Source organism: Miscanthus floridulus, chromosome 18 (assembly GCF_019320115.1).
Source record: "Miscanthus floridulus cultivar M001 chromosome 18, ASM1932011v1, whole genome shotgun sequence".
Lineage (NCBI taxonomy): Eukaryota > Viridiplantae > Streptophyta > Magnoliopsida > Poales > Poaceae > Miscanthus > Miscanthus floridulus.
Window position 1 is genome coordinate 12,366,909 of NC_089597.1, and position 9,303 is coordinate 12,376,211.

The 9,303-nt window shown below is 44.6% G+C and overlaps 1 pseudogene; it reads right to left on the bottom strand.

The window, feature by feature from the left end:
• Nucleotides 1-396: 396 nt before the first annotated feature.
• Nucleotides 397-2,903, bottom strand: LOC136522433 (peroxisomal membrane protein 11-5-like; annotated as a pseudogene).
• Nucleotides 2,904-9,303: the final 6,400 nt, after the last annotated feature.

The following is a 9,303-nucleotide window of genomic DNA, read 5'->3' on the forward strand; positions in this document are numbered from 1 at the left end:
TACGCTTACGCTTACACGCAGCACGTGAATTTCGATCTACTCAAAGCCCATATATATACCCAAACAATGAAACAAACAAGCAGTAGTAAGAATAGAAAGAACACTGCTTGGAGATGCTATAACACTCATCGTTTCCACGGGTGACCATTTCTTATTCTGCCACAGGTCACACAGTGCCTTCATCAAGCTACAGATTATTTAAGAATTATTAGTCTACCAGACATCACCATTGCCGTGGTTACCGCCACCTTGCGTGGCAACCAACCTACTAGTACACGCTACACGCAGAGCTGAGAGTTCCATCCGGGATTTATTTCCTGCTGACAACGATGCCATCCATCGATCGGCGATCTCTGCGTACGCAGCCGACGCCCTCGTGTACACCAGGTCACCTCCTCACTTGCTCTTCGCTGGTAGGCTTGGAAGCAGCTGCGTCTTTTCCACAGAACAGAGGACGAGCATAAGCAAGGGTGGTACAGGTACTCAACTTACCTGGTAGCAAGCAATCAGCGAGCTGGCGAAACCGAACGCGCCCGTGACACGAGGGGTCACCTTCTTCGGGGCCAGCTGCAGGAGCCCCACGGCGACCACGATGTCGAGGCTCGACTTGATGAGGGCCAGGGCCAGCAGCCGCTCGTTGGACTTCTGCAGCTTCATGCGGTACTACTCGTTCTGGCACACAGATTACAGTCAATTTCTTTTTTTAAGAATACACAGATACAGCAAAATGCATCAGAGAGAAGAGACGTGGAGAGCAGTTCCATTTTCATCGAGGTGACAAGGTGTACAATACGTATGTCTTTGGTATCAAAAGAGAAACCGTACCTTGTACAACTCTTGGTGTTTCAGCTCCTTCTCTAGCTTCTTCATTGACGCGGATAACCGTTGGAGCTCAGCTAGCTGCACGGTTTGAGCAAGCATCAGGTGTGGTAACAACATCGTGCCGAAAACCGTATAGGTTCACATGATAGAATTGTTTCCAGACGAAGATGGTTACATGCTTATACATGATACGTATAATACACTAGAAGCAGCGACGTACCTCGATAATGGTTGTGCAGGTGTTTGAACCGAGGAAGCAATAAAATGCTATCCTTCCAAGGAACTCCGCTCGCTCCTTGTTCTGTAATGTATAAATAATCGGATTAGTTTCCTGTCTCTTGTTTGTCACCGTGTAGTAAGGGCACGTACAACGGGCTTCCAAGTCGTGTAGTAAGGGCACGTACAACGGGCTTCCAAGTGCCGTCTGTATTATGTATTTTTTGCAAAATACTCCCTCGCGAACTGCATTCAAAGAAGAGAGAGATGCAAGCCGTTGTCTGGTGAAACGACGGCATCCGCTCGTGCTCCCACGCCAAACCGACGCCTTCGCCGCGCGTTGTATGAATCGTCGACTCCGAGTGCCAAATTCTCAGGATTGAGTGCGGTAGATGGTGGGTTGCGGATGAGCGAGTCGAGCGGCATCCCTGCGCGGCGGAAGCTGTCCACGTACTGCTGCACGCTATCGAGGGAGGCAAGGTCCAGGCGCGTGATGGTGTAGCTCTTTCTGATGAGCGACGCCACCTGCAGCTTCTGGTCGCACTGCTGTTCATGGCGAAGTGACTACTGGGAGGCGGTGAGTGGCCGCGAGCTCGTCGACGGTACTTGTACGCAGGCCGAGGAGCGAGGAATCGCTGGCTTCAAGGCCGGTGCGGGGAGCTCGCCGCACTGCTCATCGCCCAAGCAAGGCCGAGCACTGGAATTTTGTCTCATCATGATGGAGGAGACGCTAGAGAGAATACAGAAGAGATAGGAAGAGAAAAAAAAACGGAGATAAGAACCACACGGTCACGAGTGAGTAGAGGTAGAGGATAGGAAGATATAGAGCAATATGGTATTTTCATATACTTTTGTTTTTTTGTCATTGTTTTTTCTTTACTTTCCATCTATTTTTAATACATTTCTAATTTGTTTATGCTTGATCTTTCGTAGCAATGGTTGTCTTATTTATGCTTAATCTTTTTTTTATCAACAAACAACACAATGGTATACATGAATCATATTTAGGCTTGATCATGACTACATGCAGGCATTAAATAATTAACAGACAGCTAAACAGATAACTCACTATACACGCTGTCTGTATGTAGTACAACGTCATCGTACAGACAGCAAGCCGTCTGTTGGTTCTACATGCCCTAAGTCGTATTGACTTCCATATGTAATTTCTCTAACAGAGTTCTGTATCAACTTTTTCCCCCTTTTGTTTATCTGAACACAAAGGATAGCAACACCCAGTCCTTTTCTCATGCCAAAATAGAAGACACAGGGCAAGACCAAAGCAAATCAAACTTTTTCTTGCATGAAGATGTGAAAGGAAATTCATACCTTGTATATTCCTGTCCTCCCAGCCCACACAATTTGGTCCAGGAAGAGGAAAGTTGACAGCATCGCATTTTTCGCCTGGAATATGCATAAACAAAATCAATCAGAAAACTTCAGAGCAAAACCATCCTCAGCTGAACAAGTTCTCATGTAATGCAAACTTCAGCAATCATCATACCTTCCCGAGTAAGATCAGTGGAAGTGGAGTTCCCTTGGCAGGAGGACTAATTAAAGCGTGAAGATCGTTGACAAACTGTAAATAAGGAAAGACTGGGTCATAAATCACACCAAGATGCTAAGCCTTTCAATTTGAAAGCAGTAGTACTAAGCAAACGATTATGCAGTACCTTAAAAAGCCGGAAAACTTTCCGAGCTAAACTAGTTGACTTGTCAACATTCTGTGCAGGCCCTGGTTCTCCATTGCTCAGGAACTTTGATCCATACTGTATCGCTCGGCAGATTTTATCCCTTGCCTCAGCCTTGTTTAGGTACAAATTTACCAGGGCAAGATCTCCTCTCACGGTGTCCAGAGAACTCATACTGTATCTTCAGTAACTGCATAAGTGACGCTGAGTCAAAACTATGGAGGTGAATGGATGGACGTCACAATGACAGGAGCAGGTATGCAATTGAAGCACACACGGAGAAACTGAAAATTGGTGTGGACACTCAATGAATGAACTATCCTGCATAGTTAATTGGTTATGCATAGATAAATGATTCTACAATCCGTAAGATTAAAAGTAGCTAATACGGTTGGGAGGAAAAGATCAGTTAGCTCAATTCCATGAGATGTAATTTCGCTTGCGCCACCAAACTTAGCTCGATGCAAGATCCACGCTGCGGCCATCGAGCTGGAGCTGGGCAGCAACAGCCACCTGAGGCACCAACATCAGCAGCGCCGCCACGAGTTGACGGCGTGAGCCCTCCCAAGTCGCATCCATGGTGCGGTAATTCCTTGGAAGGTCGCCGGGTGGCACATCATCGGTACGTGTCTGTGCCGTCAACCCAACCCAGCCACCGCGACCGAGAGAGAAGCGGCGGCGGATTCGGGTGGGCGCTTCACCTTTTTTTTCCTTTCTCGGTGAATTTTAATTTCTAGATCAACGGCGCTTCACCGAGATTATTCATATTAAAACTTGAGGACATTGACTTCTTCTCCAATAACAGATTAATATCACTACCGGTGAGTAAGATGTCATATATACACAGGATGAGAAAAATAAAAAATTTCATTTTTGAACTTTGCATAAACGTTATTATCCTTCTTATTCTTTTTAAATCAAACTTTCTAATTGTTTCTTCAACTTTAAATACTACTGTCTAGATGCTTCTTATAGCCTATAAATGGATTTCTACAGGCAGCTTCTCATACATTTTTTTTCTTTCATGACAACCTTTGGGTTGTGCCATGTAAACGTATTCATACAAATCCCCGTTGAGAAATATCGTCTTTACATCCATCTTATGTAACTCTAAATCGTAATGTGACACTAACGACATTATGATTCTAAAAGAATCCTTACATGAGACTGGAGAAAAAACTCTCATTATAACCTATTTCTTCTCTTTACGTAAAGCCTTTTGCTACAAGTCGTGCTTTATATCTTTCCACATTTTCTTTGGAGTCACATTTTGTCTTGTAGACCCATTTACAGCTTATTGTTTTGGCTCCATTAGGAATTTCTTCTAAGTCCCAAATATCGTTGGTATTCATCGATTTCATTTTATCTTCCATAGCTGGTTTTCTAATTCTTTGAGACCTTCTGGGGCCTCAGCTACTGGCACTTCTTTCATATAGGACTGTTGTTGCTCTTTATTGCCAAGAGACAATTGATTCTACAGGCTCCTATATAACAAGATCCTTGTTTATATTATTCATCTTCTTTGAAGAGCTAACAAGACGTGTTGTATAAGTCATACAACATCAACATGTATTGAGAAATTTGTTGCTCTTGAATCACTGGAGTGGGCACGCAGTCCCTCTTCTCTTCAAGTCTTAGGTCTCTACATACCATGCTCCTCCAGATTATCCCATCTTCTGTAAAGATAGTGTATCTTCAAATTTCTTATTTGGGTTTAATCTGTTAAAACCTTATATGACGCTTTAAGCATCGTCTTAATATCTTTGAGGCTCGTCCAATATGAATTTTGGCTGACTACGCTATCTTCCTATTAGAACCGTAAAAGGTTCAGGAATTTAACTATGTCTCTGTTTAGGGGTATCGTTATTATGACCGTTGTTCTCCTCCGACGATCACATTTATCTTAATTGATCTTTATCTCACTCTTAATGGAGAATATCTTTCTTAATTGATCTTTATTTTATCTTTCTTAATTGATCTTTATCAATATCTTTCTTAATTGATCTTTATCTTATCTTTCTTAATTGATCTTTATCTCACTCTTAATTGATTTCACAATTCTCCCCTTCGAAATATGACATAAACTTTACTGTCATAATTTCGAAAATCATTCAGAACTCCTGTGAACGAGGAGACACTTATGACTTACTTCATTAACATGATTATGTCATGCAAACAAAGTTATTTCTTAATTCGTATGGGAGTACACTTTTCTCATTCCACTTTTGAAGAACTCAACAAAGTCCTTTATTAGCAGTACTTCTGCAAGTCATGCTCGCATGTTTTTCTTATCTTTTGGTTCGTATGCAACTTCCTTTTGTCGTTAAACTCATTTTATATCAAAATGATACTACAAGGAAGGATTTGAATTGTTCATTTTCTAATTGATGTGCTCTTCTCAATTGATAGATTCAACCTGTCAAGCCTTAATCTTTCCCTTTCCTTTCGATCCACGTCTAATGACTCCATCTTATTGGCCATATTATACATTCAAAATTCCACATTCTTGAGATTTAGCAATGGTGTGATTTTGGGATTACTCCTCTTATGGCCCTCAACCCATTGAGTGCTTAATGACCATGACACAATAGAAATGCACGGTCAATACTAGGATAGCATAAGAGCTACCCTAAACTTCTCTCGCTGTGCGGGATACACAAAAACGCATGAGGCATCGTAAAACTTATCTCGCAATGCAGGATTGAATAGCATATGTACTGTCGGGTACCTTAGAACGGGGTACCCCAAGCGAACATCAAAGGGATAGCTTAAGTCCCATCAAAAAACAAAGCTAGAAGGTAAGCCGTGGACCCCTCACCTGCCACGATCGAGCCTACCAAGCCCTCTGCCTCGCCTCGAGCCTCGCGCAGGAGGTCTCGGCGCCTGATGCGATCTCCGCCTCGTGCAAGGCTCCCCACGGAAGGCCTCGGCAGGGGGTGCATTCTCCGTGTCGCGCGAGGCCTCTCACGGAAGGCCTCGGCAAGGAGCCCGATCTCCATCTCGCGCGAGGCCTCATTCTCCATGTCGCTCGAGGCCGGTTCATCCGCAGCCTGTCGCCCCCCGCCTCGGTCGACCCTCTCGACAGCGCGTCATGTCTCATTAATACTTCAACCACTCCTGCAATCTCAGCCGGACGAGGGCTCGACGCCACAGGATGGCCGACGGGACCTGAGGTCGTATCAGCGCCATACCGGCTGGGACAGGGCACGGCGGGGATTATCGGCCACTGTGTTCTGACGCTGTGCCCACGATCAGCGCCCATACTACACTGTGTCCCGCGATCCCCGCCTCGAAAACAACATCGCACTGACAACTTGGCCCGGGTCATCACCGCCTCCAAGCCGACGCACCAGATCAGCCGCCCACTCGGGGCCTCGGCACTGTGCACCAAGGTCTCGGCTATCTCGGGGTTCGTGCCCGCCGAGACCCCCCATTGCGGTGCAGCCTCGGCACCAACCAAGCCTCGGCCTCGCGCACAGTCCGTCCACAGCGGTTTGCACGTCCACCGCCGCACCCACTCTGAGGCAGTCCCAGGGCTCTCACGACGCACAGGATCGGATGGGACTAGCACGACGCCCCAGTGCTCCAAGGACGGACCACTCCGACGACCATGCCGCCACAAGAACAGGCCACAGGGCTCGGACATGCCGCCCCTGTTGGCACGCCGCCGCATAGTTAACACATGTACTGTCCTTATCCTCCCTTCAACTATAAAAGGAGAGGACTTGGGCCACTTGGAAAAGGGGACACCTTGTCACACACACACGCACACGTCCCAGCCGCCTTAGAGCAACGTCTCAAGCGGCCCATACGACACCTTGCCGAGACCTGGGACCAGCTCCCTCTCTCCCCTAGCTTGTAACCCCCTAATACAAGTATTTCGGTGCAAGGAATACAAGATCGATCTCTCAGACTGGACGTAGGGCATCGATCGCCTGAACCAGTATAAACCTTGTGTCTCTTTGCATCACCATCCGGGATTAGGGGCACGCAGTTCAAATTCACTGGTTGGTTGAGGACCCCCAGGTCCGAAACACCGACATGTACTATGCCAAACTTCTCCCCATGCGGGACAATTCCCTAAATGGGATATAAATACCAGAATTAGCTCTCAGGACACAAAAAATGTTTGAACATTCAAGACATTAAATTCAGAAATAAATCCGAATACTCTGTAACACAGGTGTCATGTCTAATTTGACTTATTGCAACTCTTATTATAATGATGGAAAAATGTACTATTTACAGTAATGAAAACTTAGTCACGACGACTAAAACGTTCACTTTAGTTAAATTTTCTCGTTGGTTCCAATTTAATCAGAAAATTAATAAACTAAGCAATAGGGGAAACTTAAGTGAGAGAATTGCTAAAACTCATTTTGACCCAAAAACAACCCTAAATTGGCTCAACTCATTTTGGGTCAGCTGAGTTCCCTTTTCACATTTGTCGTACCGACCAAAAAACAGAACGGCGCAAAACCTTTTCCTTCACATAGCCTAGCTGAGCAGCCCGTTGGCTTGCAGCTGAGTGATCTCGTTGGCCAAAATTAAAACATATAAGGTGCTTCTGCATTAATTCTACATCACTGTTAGGCAAAAAATAGAATTAATGCATAAAACTCATAAGTAAAAAATTATAATATTGCTATCATCAACTTCGGTCAGAAAATAGCAATATCATAAATCCAACATTTTTCTACATTAATTCTACATCACCTTTGGGCAGAAATAAAACTAATGCATAGAAAACTCATAAATTATAAATACAAAATTCTTCTACATTAATTCTACATCACCGTTGGGCAGAAATAGAACTAATGCATAGAAAACTCATAAATAAACTTATAATATTGTTATCATCAACGTTGGTCAGAAAAAATAACAATATCATAATTTAACTTTAACAAAAATGACTACTCCTCTAATTAAATTTTCCCTTTGGTTTCAAGTTAATTAGAGGATAAACATAATTATAGCAGCGGAAACTTTAAATAAAATATGCTCTACTTGTTCAGAAGCATTTCACGGTCCTCATCTACTCTCTGAAAAATTATCCCGTTGGTTCAAATTTTAATAGAGATTTAAACTTCAAACTTTGAGTGAAATTCATCAAGAAAAAACTTCTGAAAATAATAAGACTAAAACAAAACATGCACTGTTCATGCGGCCCAGACAGCAAATCGGCCCGAGGCCCATCTTCGCACGTGGCGCGCCCGCGCACCAGGCTGCAACCTGGGCCTGGGCCGGGTTTTGTCCTTCCCGCCTGGGCTAAAAGGCGGCCCAGCTATCCCTGGCCGTAGATCTCGATCCAACGACCGAGTGTGGATTTCGCTGGGACAAAACCCCCCTTCCCCCCTCCGCCGCAACCCCAAACCCTAAACCATTCTATCCTTTCTCCTCCTCTTCTCTCTCGTCTGTGCATCGAGTGACGGCGGCTAAGCGACATCGGAGGAGGAAAGCGGGCGTTGTCGTGGGCCCTCTCGCTAGCGCACGCGCTCCTCGGAGGAAGAGCGCGCCGCCATCGAGCGGCTCCGCGTCGGTGCCCTGAACCCGTTGAAAGGTCCTAATGGCTAGAGGGGGGTGAATAGCCTATTAAAAATTTCTACAATAACACTTAATAAACCGGCTAGAGGGGGGTGACCAATGTGCCAAATCTTGAAGGCAAGCATCTCAAGAACTTGTGGGAGAAGTCCTTGTCCTTCACCTCTTCTCCAAGTGCTTTGAGATCATTGACAAGCACTTGAAGCCTATGGAACATCTCCGGCACACTCTCATCCTCCTTCATCTTGAAGCTTGCAAACTTCTCTTTAAGAATATATGCCTTTGCACCCTTCACGGCTTGAGTGCCTTCAAATGATTCTTCCAACTTCTTTCAAGCCTCATGAGCCATATCAATATTCTTGATTTGCTCAAATGTTCTCTCATCAATTGCATCATGAATGGCACTTAGAGCAATGTCATTGTTTTGGAGAAGCACTTCTTCGGTCACGGTGGAATTTTCCGGATCATCAATCTCAATTTTGGTTTCTACCACCTTCCACACTCTTCTATTGATTGACTTGATATGTGTGGTCATCTTTAATTTCCAATATGGATAATTTGTGCCATCAAATTGGGGTGGCTTCTTAGTATTGTTGATTTGAGCCATTTTTACACCGAAGGTTGTTAAGCCTCAAATCACGGTGACCTCGGCTCCGATACCACTTGAAAGGTCCTAATGGCTAGAGGGGGTGAATAGCCTATTAAAAATTTCTACAACAACACTTAATAAACCGGTTAGACAATTATGAGGCGAAGCAAGTGTTGCACTAGCCTACTAAAAAATACAAGCCACCTACCACAATTCTAGTTGATGTAGTTTTTATCCACACAATAGCTATGACACTACACTAAGTTAGTGTGCTCTCAAAGACTAACTAAATGGCCACACTAACCAAACTAACACGTTCTCACAACTAGCTACACTAAAGAGCTTGATAACTAGGTTGTGGTAATGTAAAGAGAGAGAGAGAGCAAGAGAGTTATACCGTCGTGTCGAGGAGTGAACCAATCAATCACAAGAATCAATATCAAT